Here is a 13,641-nt window from a genome sequence, read left to right as displayed (position 1 = left end):
GACACAGAGCAGCAGGCGACTGCCTGCACGTGGGGTGGACTCGCCTGACCCAGGAGGCCCCGGAAAGCGCAGGACTGAGTGGGAAGGTGGGAGCCAGCGTGCAGCCCAGGGCCAGCTGGATCCTTGGGACGCGGCTCCCATGTCACTCCAACACATGCACTGCCCGTGTCAGGGAACGAGAGGTCCCGGGGGGCTCTGTGGTCACCCTGCTGTGTGTGCAGGGGGGAGGGGGGAGCAGGATGGGGACAAAAGGGCTCCAGAACCAGGGCAGCCAGAGCCCCGGCCAAGAGCTGTCCACTAACCCCACACGCAGACACCAGAGGAAGGGAGCTCTCCTGCCCTCTCCCGAACCACTTCTCAGACACGAAGGCCACGGGGATGAGGTGCCGATCCGAAGAGGAGGGTCTGCAGTGACAGAAAGGCACGGCTGGCACGGCTGGTCCAGGCCCACAGGCCGCGCGGGCCCGCTGCACAACCGGCTTCTCGGGGCACAGAGAACCGCCGGAGGGCGGCGCTCAGCTGGACCCCTTCGACAGGGAGGACAGGGAGGCCCCTCCTGTGGCTGACGCCCCTTCCACCCCGGACGGCCTTGGAGGTCCCAGGGCCTGGGGACCGTCCCGGGAGTGCTGTGGAGGGGAGGCAGGGGGCTCGGGCCCCGGGGCCACCTCCAGAATTCATGTAATGGGAAAAAAGCAGCTTCACAAGTTATTGCTCTACTTTAGGCATCAGCACAGGGGCCGCGCTTCGTTGCTCAACCCCAGGACCCCGACCCAGCAGGCCCCGTGGGAAGAAGCACGCGTGTGCGGGTCCGGCGGAGGGCTTCGGAGCGCAAGGTTTCTCTGGCGGCCTCACGAGGACACGGTCTCACACACAGATGTTCCTTCTCCGCCAGATATGATCCTCGAGGCGGGGGGTGGGGAGGATTGCTAGTAAATGAGTCCGAGTTGGCATCACCAGACGCCAGCTCTCTGGTCCTGTGGCCCCTCTTCCGTTAGTCGGGGGAGATGCCCGGCACTGGCAGGAGGGGAGCGCTGGAGGAGACAGTGTCACGGGCTCCCTCATTCATTCCTTTGTCCGACTCCAGAGCCAGGTATGGAGCACCTGTGGCCCAGGCAGTGCCAGGACTCAGCCCCTCAGCTGTGGTGCCGCCCGCCGGGGCAGCCGCTCTGGGCCCATTATTTACAGTGGCGGCATTCACTGCTGGTTCTGGCCCACGGTTCCCATAGACTGGTGCCCAATTAGTCACATCTGTGAGACAGCTCGGCTCTGCCCAGGCCTGCCAAATCCGCCTGCCAATTGGGCGAAGCTTTGTGCCATATGGACCACCCTCAACCTCCGCGGCAATGGGGTGCCCACCGGCCTCAGGAATCCTGTCTGCTCACCAGCTTCCCGAGACTCAAGTGAGACATGTTGGCAGAGGGGACGGGAAAGGATGCCCAGTTTAATGGACACGCAGGGAGGATAGCCGCTCAGTCCCCCTCACCCTCCGCCCAGACGCTCCCTCCGGCCCAGTCACACTGAGAGGCCGCCATACTGTCTTGAAAACTAGGAGCTCATCCTGTGTCTATACTTCCCGTGATGGGACATAAGCTTGTGATGATGATGATGATGATGATGGTGATGGTGATGATGATGATGATGATGATGATGATGATGATGATGATGATGATGATGATGATGATGATGATGATGATGATGATGATGATGATGATGATGATGATGGTGGTGGGGGTGATGGGGATGGTGGTGATGATAATGTTGGTGGAGATGATGGTGATGGTCCTGCTAACATTGGTGGTGATGATGATGATGATGATGGTGGTGGTGGTGATGATGATGACAATGGATGATGGTGATGATGATGGCGGTGGGGATGATGATGATAATTTGGGGAGATAATGATGATGATGGTGATGGTGATGATAATGATTGTGATGATGATGATGGTGATCATAATATTGGTGAGATGATGTGATGATGATGACGGTGGTGATGGTGGTAGTATTGATGATGATGAAAGTGGTGACCAATTAGTCGTGATAATGATGATGATGACAATGGTCACGGGCCTGCTCAGCATGTGACAGCAACCATTAGGTGTGTATTATACCATTTAATCTTGGCAGCAACTCTCAAAGGCAAATGCTGTCATAAATGGAAGGGGAAAACATCTGGGCAAGTTTGTGTGAATTCCTTGGATGCCTTAGGGGCTGCTGGCTCCAAAGTCCATGCGAAGCAGGGCGATATATACGATTCTGACCGCGCACTTTATTAATCTCAGTTTTGGCTTTCACCAAAACTGGCACTCCCTCCCCTACATTCCTGGGGGCGGACAAGCTTCTAGATCACAAAGACAAGTATTTCAGCCTCGCCACTTCCTCCTCCAGCAGATCGCTCGGGAGTGCTGCAGGCCCAGCCCAACAGCCCCTCAGCCATTTCTTGGAAGGTCACACCCCAGGCCCATGGCAAGAACCGGGTCTGTGTTTCTGGGGCTGACCCCGCCCTCCCCGACGCCGATGGAGGTGGGGGACATAAAGACACGGTGAGGAGAAGTGCGCCCACAGGAGCAGTGGGGACTGGCTCAGGTACGAGGCAGTCCAGCCGGAGGCACTGAGGGTCCCCTGACAGGATCAGAGCACCCTGGCGTCCATTCCCAATGGCGTCCGTTCCTGCGGAGGCCCAGGCGCTGCCAGATTTTGACCCTTCAACGTGTCACCGAGGGGACTGTTCTGCTGGGTTGAGTATCTGTAACAGCAAAGTCCTCGGGAGGGACGGTCCCAGGAGCAGCTGTCGCAGCTGTTGAGTCCCTGCCATGTCCCTGTGGGCGAGGACAGGAAGGCAGCCTCCTCCGCTCTGGTGGATGCAGGAAACTGAGGTCCAGGGGCGATTGTTGGCTCAAGGGAAGTCCCGCCCCCAACTCATGACTAAGAACCAAAGTCCATCTCTTGCCTGAGGCTCTTCGCTCCCCATCATCACAGGTTGGCTGTCTTTTGAGGTTTCCACTGTCAAGGTGATTTCAAAGACAGCTGCAGCCTCTATCTTATTTTTTTTAAATATTTTTTTATTGATTTCAGAGAGGAAGGGAGAGGGAGAGAGAGATGGAAACATCAACGATGAGAGAGAATCACTGATGGGCTGCCTCCTGCACGCCCCACACCGGGGATTGAGCCCACAACCCGGGCCTGTGCCCTGACGGGAATCAAACTGGGACCTCTAGGTTCATAGGTCGACGCTCACCCACTGAGCCACACCGGCCCGGCACAGCCTCTATCTATCAAGCGGGGCCAAACAGCCAGCGCTGGGCAGCTTGCCCACCGGGGCTGGTCCCCGGAAGCCAGCTGTGGACAGAGCTGTCACTCTGTGTGACAGTTTCCCACAATAACTGATGAGACAGGAGTCTCGATTTTCGCACCAACTCAGGGGCCGTCTTCCCAATGCGGTCCATCCATGGCCTCTGAGGTACTTCAGCCGCACGCCGCTCAGCTCCCCTCCACTGAGGGGGGAGAAACGGCATCTTTTGAGCCTAGAACAGCCGTGGGCAAACTACGGCCCGAGGGCCGGATCCGGCCCGTTTAAAATGAATAAAACTAAAAAAAAAAAAAAAGACCGTACCCTTTTATGTAATGATGTTTACTTTGAATTTATATTAGTTCACACAAACACCCCATCCATGCTTTTGTTCCGGCCTCCGGTCCAGTTTAAGAACCCATTGTGGCCCTCGAGTCAAAAAGCGCCCACCCCCCTGGCCTAGAGTGTTCAGGTCACGAGACCAATGTCCGGAGGGACCTCACCCCGCAGGCCTATGGATAGGGATGCCCCGCCCCACCCCACTCCCAGCTTCCCTCCTCCCTCACCCATCTCTCTCCACCTTAAAGCATGTGCCCTCCGGTCAGGTCTCTGGGGACCCTCCAATAATGCAGCGGGGACATCTGTCCCTTAAACCCTCTGACCCTGGGCAGGGTGACCCTGGAGCAGACCCGTGCCAACTGCCAGGAGGGCTGTGTGTGGGTGACAATGATGTCACTTGAGAGCCTGTCAACTCTATACCCCAAGAAAGAAAAAATACAACTCCATCCTCTCCCCTTTCAAGGTCAGTATCGAATCCGTCTTCAAAGTGTTTGCAATTCAGACCTGGTCCCTGGGCACGCCACATGCCAGGTGGGGCTCCCGCTCCCCCTCCGATTAGCAGGTGTTCCCGTTCCTGCTCATTTAGGGGCTCTCTCTGCTCCCGGTAATTGCCACTGTGTCCCAATGTGCTGGGATCAGCTGCCACCGGGTCATAAACATTAGACCTGGGATAACGGGTGGGACAGACGGCTCCCAGCTCCGCACCCATCAGCAGGGCTTTGATGCTGTATTGGTGGAGCTTTGTCCCAAGATCGGGCCCCAAGGATCGGGGGGATCTGCCATCCATCTCGGGGTCCGGACAGCGTCTTATGCAATGAAGGGGAGCAAACGTGGACCACAGTCCCCTGCAAAGGCAAAGCCATCCAGCGCCTCCATGTCTAGCACTGGGGGTGGGTGCACTTGGGGGGACAGGACAATGGCCCTACCATCAGCCGGGACAAAGGGACAGCATTTCTGTGTCTGAGAGCTCAGGCCCCAGTGCAGGACGCTGTGAGCCCGTGGTGCGGGGACAGTGACCCAGGGGCCGAAGGGTCAAAGACGGCTTCCCGGGTTTCAGGTTGGGAGGTGACACTGAGTGTAACAAGCTGCCACCCTGCACAGCAGCCCCTCCCTTCCACAGGGGCTGAGATGACCACAGCACGGGCTGGAGGGACAGCCTCGGGGACACGGTGTGGTTTGCGGGGGACACGGTGGGGCTCGCGGGGGACACGGTGGGGCTCGTGGCGTGCACAGCGGGACTAGCAGGAGGCCAGCCCCACCTTCCAGAGGACACACATATTCACGCACACATGCACATGTGCACACCCACATGCATACACGCACGCCCACAAGGCACACACATGCGCACATATGCACACACACGTGCGCGCACTGAGTTTATTGCTCATCTCATTTAAGAACAGCAGGAACCGGCCCCAGGCTGCTGTGTTCGAAGTGGAAATGGCCCATGTCCTTCCCTCCACTCCCAGCAGCGAGGGAACATCTCACAAAGGCCAGAGGCCGGAAGGAGGTGCCGGGGCGGGTGCCTCCAGGGAACAGGCGGCTGTGGAGGTGGCACCACCGGCCTGGCAGCCGGGGCTCAGGCCCAGGTGCCAGCTGAGCCCGTGACCGCATTACTCACCATCGAGACGGACTCTATATTTAGCCCTGAAAACGGTGAATGGATCAAAGGCCTAAGCAAACCCACAGAGCCCGCTGCCCCCCACTCCTCGGCCCGGACATGCCTGTCTGCAGACGAGGAGCCTGCGCAGCCTGGGACCAGCTGGCGCACAGTAGGTGTGCAGAGGGGGGCCCTCAGCCTGGTTACCAGAGGCTCTGGCCCTTCCTGGGACAGGACGGCCGGCTGGGCGTGTGGGCTCCACGCAGGGCCCGGAGCAGACGCTGCCCTGACATGGCCAGGCAGCCGGAGGCGGGGGTGGCAGTGCAGCGCTGAGGGGGAGGGGGAGAGAGAGCATGGGGGAGAAGGAGAGGGGGTGCACCACTTCCCACCGGGGCTCTCAGCACCTTTAAAGGCTTCCTGGTGGGGAGAACCGTTAAACCTCACAGCCGCCGCCACGGTCTTTATGCCACCAGCTGCCATTGTATCAAAAACAACAGACAAGTAGGTGCATTAAAAGGCCCCACTACCCCCAGCCCAGCCAATGGCGCGTGTGTCCCTCCTGCTGCCCTAGAGGATCCCCCACCCCCCAGGATGGGTGCATGATGAGGTTCCCCTCTGCCCCCGCCCACCCTAGCTCCGAGAGAGCCCCTGCCGGGCCACCTTGGGGAGGGCCTTGCCCAGGTAGGACTGGGCCTCTCCCTGCAGCTTGCCCCTGGGGCTGGGCAGTCAGGGGGAGAAAGGCGGGCTGTGTGGCCTTGGGCACTGTCCCTGCTCCACCAGGAGGGCAGGGAGGAGGGCCCAGGGGTGGGGCCAGGGGTGGCGGCTACGGGTGGCAGAGGCAGCCGGCGGGAAGACAGCGGCCCTTTGCTTTGCTGGGGGCCCTGAAACACCGAGTCCTGCTTGGGGGACGGCCTCTCGCAGGGGGAGCAGGCAGAAACGCGCAGGCCGGGAGGTGTGCAGTGCAGCGTGGGAATCAGGACGGGTCGCCGAGGGCTCGGGAACAGAAAGGCATTGTGCTGCCGCCCCCGAAATGCCAGCTCTCCCCGGGCGGAGGCGTGCGTGGGGGGCGGGGGCGGAGCCGGGGCTGCCACATCGGAGGAGGACGGGCCCAGGAACACGGAGCCCGGCTCCCCGTCTGCAGTGCAGGCCCCACTGGCTGCTGCAGAGCCGCCTCCCGCCCAGGGCCGGCAGTTAAAAGTTTAGGCTTCCGGCCCCACTGTCTCCATGGCAACCAGTTGTGGCCAACACGTGGGTGGGGCTGCATCCCAGCAAGGCTTTGCCCGCGGACTCGGGCGTCCACAGTTCCGATGACCTTCACGGTTATGACATGCCACCCTTCCCATTTTTCCCTTCTGAAAAGAAAGCCACCGTTAGCTCCGGATGTACGAAAAAAGACACAGACGGGATCTGGGCCACGGGCCACCGTTTGCCCGTGGAATCCTCCCGACAGCTTCTCCTGCAGTGTCCAGCACCGAACACGCGGGCACAGCAGGGGCCAGGCCGATGTACAAGCTCCGAGGGGGCAAAGCAGACAGAAGAAGAGGCTTGTAGCGCACCCAGGGCCGAGGCAGCACCAGGCAGGGACTTTAAAATACCGGCGAGCTGCTCAGAAAAGCACAGAATTCAACACGAAGTTTTTCCAGAGAGAGTAGGGGCCGTCTGTGAATGGGAACCTCTTACATCGACGTCATGCCTGTGAACAATGCACAGACTGACATATAAACAGCACACGGGCTCTTTGGGGAAGAAAACACACTATTCCTGCTACTTCCCTGCCACCGGCCTTGGGCAGCTCCTGCTCCTTTTGGGCCGTGGTTTCCCCACCGCACAATGGGGACCGGGGGTTCCCAAACCGTTCCCCTGAGGCTTATCGTCACCCCTTCTGGGGGCTGGCGAGGAACCGGGGAGGGGGCTCTGCTCTCCTCACAGTGTGGCCCCCCTCAACCCGTGTCTGCACTGCAGCCCACATTCCTCTAAGAACTCAGAACGCCTTTGGGCTGATGAGCGCGTGAGGCCCTTTGCAGCCGTGATGACGGAAGAGTCTGTAAAAAGAGAATCTCAGGCTCCAGCTGCATTCCTTGTTCCTGGTGTGTGTGCATTAGTGTGCATGTGTGTGCAGCCATGTGCAAGTGTGTGCATCAGTGCGCATGCATGTACATAGGTGTGTGCATCAGTGTGCATGTGTGCACCTGTGTGCAAGTGTGTGCATCAGCATGCATGTGTGTGCACCAATGTGCATGTGTGTGCATCAGTGTGCGCACACGTGTGCAAGCTTTATGTGCGCATGGTTCTCTGACCAGGGAGGTGGGGCGAGTGGCTGAGTGGGTGTCAAAGACGTGTCCCGCACCCCTGAGTGGGTCCTTATTTAGAAATAGCCTTTGCAGATACAAGTGGTTAAGGATCGCCGTCATCCTGGACTTCAGGCCGGCCCTACATCCAATGACAGCTGTCCTTACAGAACAGCGGGGCGCTGTGGTGCACACAGAGACCGGGGCAGAAATCCATGTGCCGGCCAGTGTGGCGCAGTGGGTGAGCATCCATCTATGAACCAGGAAGTCGAGGTTCGATTCCTGGTCAGGGCACACACCCGGGTTGCCATCTTGATCCCCAGTTGGGGGCGTGCAGGAGGCAGCTGATCCATGAATCTCTCTCATCATTGATGTTTCTATCTCCCTCTCTCCCACTCCCTTCCTCTCTGAAATCAATAAAAATATTTTTTTAAAAAGAAGAAATTCATGTGGTAACAGAGGCAGAGGTTGGAGCGATGCAGCCACAAGCCGAGAACAGCTGGCGCCACCAGGCCTGGGGAAGGCAAGAAGGAGCCTGCCCTGCAGACAGTGGGGGAGACGGCCCTGGGACCCCTGGGTTTGGGACTCCTGGCCTCCGGAACTGGGAGGGACCATGTCTCTGTGGCACTAAGGGCCCGTTTGTGGTGACTTGTCAGTGCGGCCCCAGGAAGCTCTTCCAGTAGAGGTCACCGTTTCCAGCAGGAAGTGAGAGGGGCGGGAGGGCTGGTGCAGCTGCCTGTGGTGGTCTGCGGGGTGACAGGGCCCATGTCCACACTCAGCTCCGCTCACTCCAACCGCACCCTCTGCTCGCGTCCACACGGCCCAGCACGGAGGGCCCGGGACGGGGACGTCTCCTGGAGAACGCGTTGCCAGGACCCGCAGCCTTGCCTGGCCAGATGCCACCAAGATCCGCAAATCGCCCGCCTACTCTGGACAAGAAGCCAAATGCAGACGCGGTGCCTCCCGGCCCAGGAGGCGGCCCTTCACCCCCACCCTCTGTGCTCCCGGGGCGGAGGGGGCTCCCAGCCCGGCCATCACTCATCCCCACTCGCCCGCCTCCAGGCAGAGCTCTGGCCGCCGGAGGGTGTTCCGGCCAAGGAGGGGGGCTGGAGCATCCCCTCGGACCCTCTCAAGGCCGCGCTGAGCATCATTATTTTCTAATCAAAGCGCCGACCTGCCCTGGGTGCAGGCTGAGGCTGTGGGCGGCGCTCCCCCCGAAGGCGGGGAGAAGCCAAGGCCGGGAGCGGAGAAGCGAACAGGGAGCCAAGCACCTGCCCGCGGGAGAAGGGCCGGAACCAGCATCCGCAGCCGCCGCGGCTGCTGCTCACGGAGCGGAGGCGCCGAACCGTTAAGGCAGGAAACGGTCTCCCAGCCTCTCCGGCCAACTCCGTCCGGGGGGCGTCTCCGACGACCGTGTGTGACGTGAGACGCCGTGACTTCGCGTGATTGCGTGTGACGGTTTGGATTTTACCTCAGTTCTCGCCGGGACGGGGACGCAGCGGCGAGCTGCACTGGCCGCCTCCTCCTCCCTCCGGGGACCTCCTCCTAGGGTTGGAGCAATGACCTCGGCCCCGGGGGAGCTGCAGGAGGGGTCTGGACCCGGCGGCCCCTCAAGAGCTGCACAGCCCAGCATCCAGGCCCCCGTCACCCTGCCCTGCCCTGTGTCCCTGTGAGCCACGGGGCTCCACTTCCCGTCCCACTTCAGGGTGGCACCACTGTCCGTGGGCCAACCACTCTGCCTGGCCTGGAAGTAGAATCTGTCTGTGTGTGAGCAGGGTGTGTGTGCGCGTGTGTGCATGTGTGTGCACCGGTGTGTGCTGCAGATATACCACTGGGAGTGCTGGGGTGTGTGCATAGGCGTGCACATATGAGCAGTTTCTATGTGTGCATGGTGCTGTAGGTGCAGTATGCATGTATGCGTGTGCACACACGTGCCTGCGTCTGTGTGCAGACCGGCCCCGTCTCTGGCCCAGCTGGGCCGGCCCTTCTCTTCCTCCCGGGGCCTCCCGGTGGCGCTCAGAGCCACGCGCCGACAGAGCTCAATAATTGCTCTGCTGATTGATTCATTGACCTTGGGCCAATCACTTCACTCTGCCTGCTCATCTGCCAGAGGAAAAGTACACGAGAGTCCTTTGCAAATCACGAAGCATTGAACAAATGTGAGGATTAAGCTGAGGCCGGGACGGGAGGCAGGGCTCCGCCAGCACCTGGGAGCCAGGGCTCCTAGCTCTGAACCCGCAGGCAGAGCCGCAGCCCGTGCTGGGAAGGCTGGCCTGGCGGCCCCGGATGGAATGACTCAGGCCCTCAAAGGCCCATTTGGTCCACACGCTCACGTCCCTGGAGGTCACAGTGACATTGACCAGAAGTCTGTGTGCCTCTGCGTGTCCTCTCTCCACTCTCCTCTCCTCCTATAAACACTACCTGCCCCCCGTCTGTCCACACAAACCCTCCTGCTCCCCCATCGCGTCACCCCCACCGTCCGGACGGCCATCGCCGCGTCCTGGGAGCCCTGGCTCTGCGGGGCCCACTGGGACAGCCTCTCCCACGATTGTATCATCGGGCCGATGAGCGCGGGCCTGGCTGGAGTCGGAGGCCAGTCATTCCCAGCCAGTGCGAGTCGGCAAGTCAGGATCTGTTCTTGGCAAGGCCTCCTGCAGACGGGTCGAGCCAGACTGACCTTCACTTTGCAAATCCGCCCCAGCAGCTCAGAGCACTTACGGGTTCAGGTCAAAATGTAAAAGACAAGCCCGTTGGGGGAGGGAGAGGGAGAAATTAGAAAACCATTCAGGCCCAAGTGGTTGCAAGCTCCTGGTGAGCCTCAGCGTTTATTTGATAGCTTACTGCTGAATGATGAGTGAATGAATGAATGCATGAATGAATTAATGAATGAGTGAATAAATGAATAAATAAGAGTGAATGAATGAGTGAATGAACGAATGAGTAAATGAATGAGGGAATGTATGAATAAATAAGTAAATGAATGAATGAGTAGATGAATGAGGGAATGCATGAATAAATGAGTGAATGAGTGAGTGATGAATGAATAAATGAGTGAGGGAATGAGTGAATGAGTGAGGGAATGCATAGGTCCCTGGACGAATGTGTCTGGGAGAGCAGGCACAGATGTCGTCTACGGGTGCCATCAAGTTTGTTTGCCATGTTTCTCGGCCCAGGGGAGCCCTTTCCCCTTGGATCCCCTACCGCCATGTGGCGTGGCCCCTGCCCACCCACCGTCCCAGCCCTGCCTCAGGCCCCGCCACCACACAGGAGTCCCAGCGAGCAGTGGCCAGTGCTCTCGTCTTTGCTTTCACGACTTCTGCCCTGCGTCCTGCGCCCTGGGGACTCTGATGCGTTCTGATCACATGATCAAGAGCCAACACAGCCTCCGGGGGTCCCCCCTCAGAAGAACACACTTACCAAGAGCCTCCCCCCTCCCCCAAAGGTGGCCATGGGTGGCACTGCTGCCATCACGGGGCAAAGGTGGGGACACAGGCCCAGCATCAGATCCCCAGGCCCATCCTGGAGGCAGGCCTGGCACCAGCACGGGGCCTGCGGGCACCTGAGGGCGCCGCCTGGAGCAAGCCGGCCAGCTGGACCCACCTTTCCAGGCGCCTGGACACCGGACAGCGGGTGGCGGGTCAGCCACTGCCACACTGGTTTCCCTACGGGACACAGTTAGCGAAGGAAGACCGAGAGCCCATTCGTGGTGGCAACGACCTCGGAATGCCAGGGGTTGGGGGACAGTAACAGTACTGTCTCTGCACTATTGTCCTACTGGGAGCTGGGTGACAATGTTCTTTTTTATACATATTTTTATTGACTTCAGAGAGGAAGGGGGGGATAGAGAGAGAGAAACATCAATGATGAGAGAGAATCATGGATCGGCTGCCTCCTGCACGCCCCCCACTGGGGATGGAGCCCAGAACCTGGGCCTGTGCCCTGACTGGGAATCGAACTGTGACCTCCTGTTTCATAGGACTAAGCTGTGACTAAGATGAGGTTACACTGGACGAGGGTGTTTCAACCCCTGAGCCCCACCGGCCGGACACAATGTCCTTGCTACGACTTATGTTGATGATTCACGGAGGCGGCAGCTTTTTTCCGCACCCACAGGGAGAGGCTCAGGGAGACACTGAAAAGGGTGATAAGATTTCAGATTCCATTATTTAATTTATTGTACTTTGTACCTTAAACAACTTCAAACGTAGAGGGACAGGACAAAGTCACCTCGGACCCATCCCCGAGCCCCCGCCCAGGAGCCAGCAGTGTCCCCGGCATGTTCTGATTTCTGGCCGCGTGTCACCTTCCGTTTTGGCTCCTCACGGACTTCCCGGAGTTTGGATTCATTTTCCAGGCTCCCTTTTGCTGGCATGACCTTGTGTCGAAGGTCACGGAAGTCCCAGTCAGTCTGCAGAACGCCCTCCGTGTGGGGGAGGAAAGGCGGGAACGGGTGCTGTGCTCTCGGGGACTCCTGGGGGTGGGGGGCGTGAGGTTGGCCTGTCCCCTGCCCGGGGGGCAGCTCAGACCCCTGGGCCCAGAGGGTCTCTGCCAAGTGTCTTCGCTGCAGTCACTTCCCCCACTTTGTGGGAATCAGCATTTCCTGGGGGAACAAGTGTCTTCCGGGAGGTCTCGTTCTGGGAGGGAATCTGAGGTGTGAAGTCTCGTTCCTCACGGCTTTCACCCCCTTTACCGTCTGCTGGGGTTTCTGGCCTGAGTACCACTGTGGTGGCGGCCGCTGCACTAACGCCACCGTTTTCCTGCATTTGTTAGCGCCTTTCCACCACCACCAAAGCCGCGTCTGTCTGTCTTTTTATTCTCTCGGGCCCCTCCTTCAGCCGGCGGCTATTCCAGAGGTTTTCCACGGCAGGGCCGCGAGAACCTCTAAAACACGCTGCCGCCGACTGTGCAGTCAGGGGCCCGGCCTCTTTTCCCTGAGACCAGCGGTCCTGAACCGGCGGGTCGCCAACCTGTGGGTCGCGACCCCTTTGGGGGTCGAACGACCCTTTCGCAGGGGCTGCCTAAGACCATCGGAAAACACATCTGTAATTACATATTGTTTTTGTGATGAATCACTATGCTTTCATTATGTTCAACTTGTAACAATGAAAATACATCCTGCAGATCAGATACAGTGGGGCCTTGACTTACGAGTTTAATTCGTTCTGAGACCGAGCTCGTTAAGGAGCTCGTTAACTCAAATTACTCAGTCAACTCAATGCAAAAAATCGGCTGAGAGACAGCTGGTATCTTAAAAAACTCGTTAGTCGGGACACTCGTAAGTCAAGGCCCCACTGTATTTACATGACGATTCATCACAGTAGCAACATGACAGTTATGAAGGAGCCACGAGAATAATTCTATGGTTGGGGGTCACCACAACAGGAGGGACTGTATTAAAGGGTCGCGGCGTGAGGAAGGTTGAGAACCACGGCCTGAGACGGTCACTTAAAAATGACAACAGCCAACACTGTGGGTGAATCCAAATCCCACCTGGTGTTTAGGTCAGAGGGGTGAAAAGCGTATGTTCTGGCGGCAGAATGTGAGCCGCTCGGCCGTGTGTGCCGGGGCGGGAAGGGCTGAAAACCGCTGGGTTCTGCCGTGGCTGCTTCTGCATCTAGAACTGCTCAGAGTTGGCAGCGGGAGCCTCCCTGGCCGGGCTGCCCGAGTCCCGGAGTTCTCCCCCCACTTCCTCGCTTCCTGGGAAAACAAGATGTTCCAGGGCCAACGTGTTCCGTCCCGGGCTCAGCCCTGGCACCGGCCCCTTCTTCAAGGAGCCCTGGTCCTCCAGTGGAGACAGCTGGACACGGGGCCAGCGTGCCCGGCCCACCCATCGGTCCCGGTGCTGGGGCTCCCGGGCCTCTAAGCTGGAGAGCGGGCAGTGTCTCTCTGGCCCTCACGTGGAAAACCGTGACTTTGTGCCCGTACCTCTGAAGCAGATTGAACCGTGTCTGCCCTAAAGTCCATATCTACCCGAACCCCCAGAGTATGACCGTATTTGGAAAAGCTGTGACTAAGATGAGGTTACACTGGACGAGGGTGGGCCCTACACCCAATGACTGGGTCCTCACGCAAAGAGGAGGGGCCTCGCAGACACACACGGGGAGGTGAAGACGGAGGCAGAGACTG

General features: G+C 59.2%; 1 protein-coding gene across 1 annotated transcript in view; it reads right to left on the bottom strand.

Moving 5' to 3' along the window:
- Positions 1-13,641, bottom strand: part of AJAP1 (adherens junctions associated protein 1) — a gene marked incomplete at its 5' end in the record, with an annotated part of 51,488 nt that overhangs the window by 24,881 nt on the left and 12,966 nt on the right. The window lies entirely within an intron of this gene.

This window comes from Myotis davidii, unplaced genomic scaffold (genome assembly GCF_000327345.1).
Source record: "Myotis davidii unplaced genomic scaffold, ASM32734v1 scaffold299, whole genome shotgun sequence".
Classification (NCBI taxonomy): domain Eukaryota; kingdom Metazoa; phylum Chordata; class Mammalia; order Chiroptera; family Vespertilionidae; genus Myotis; species Myotis davidii.
Note: the sequence above shows the minus strand (reverse complement) of the source record. Positions and strands in the feature narration are given on the sequence as shown.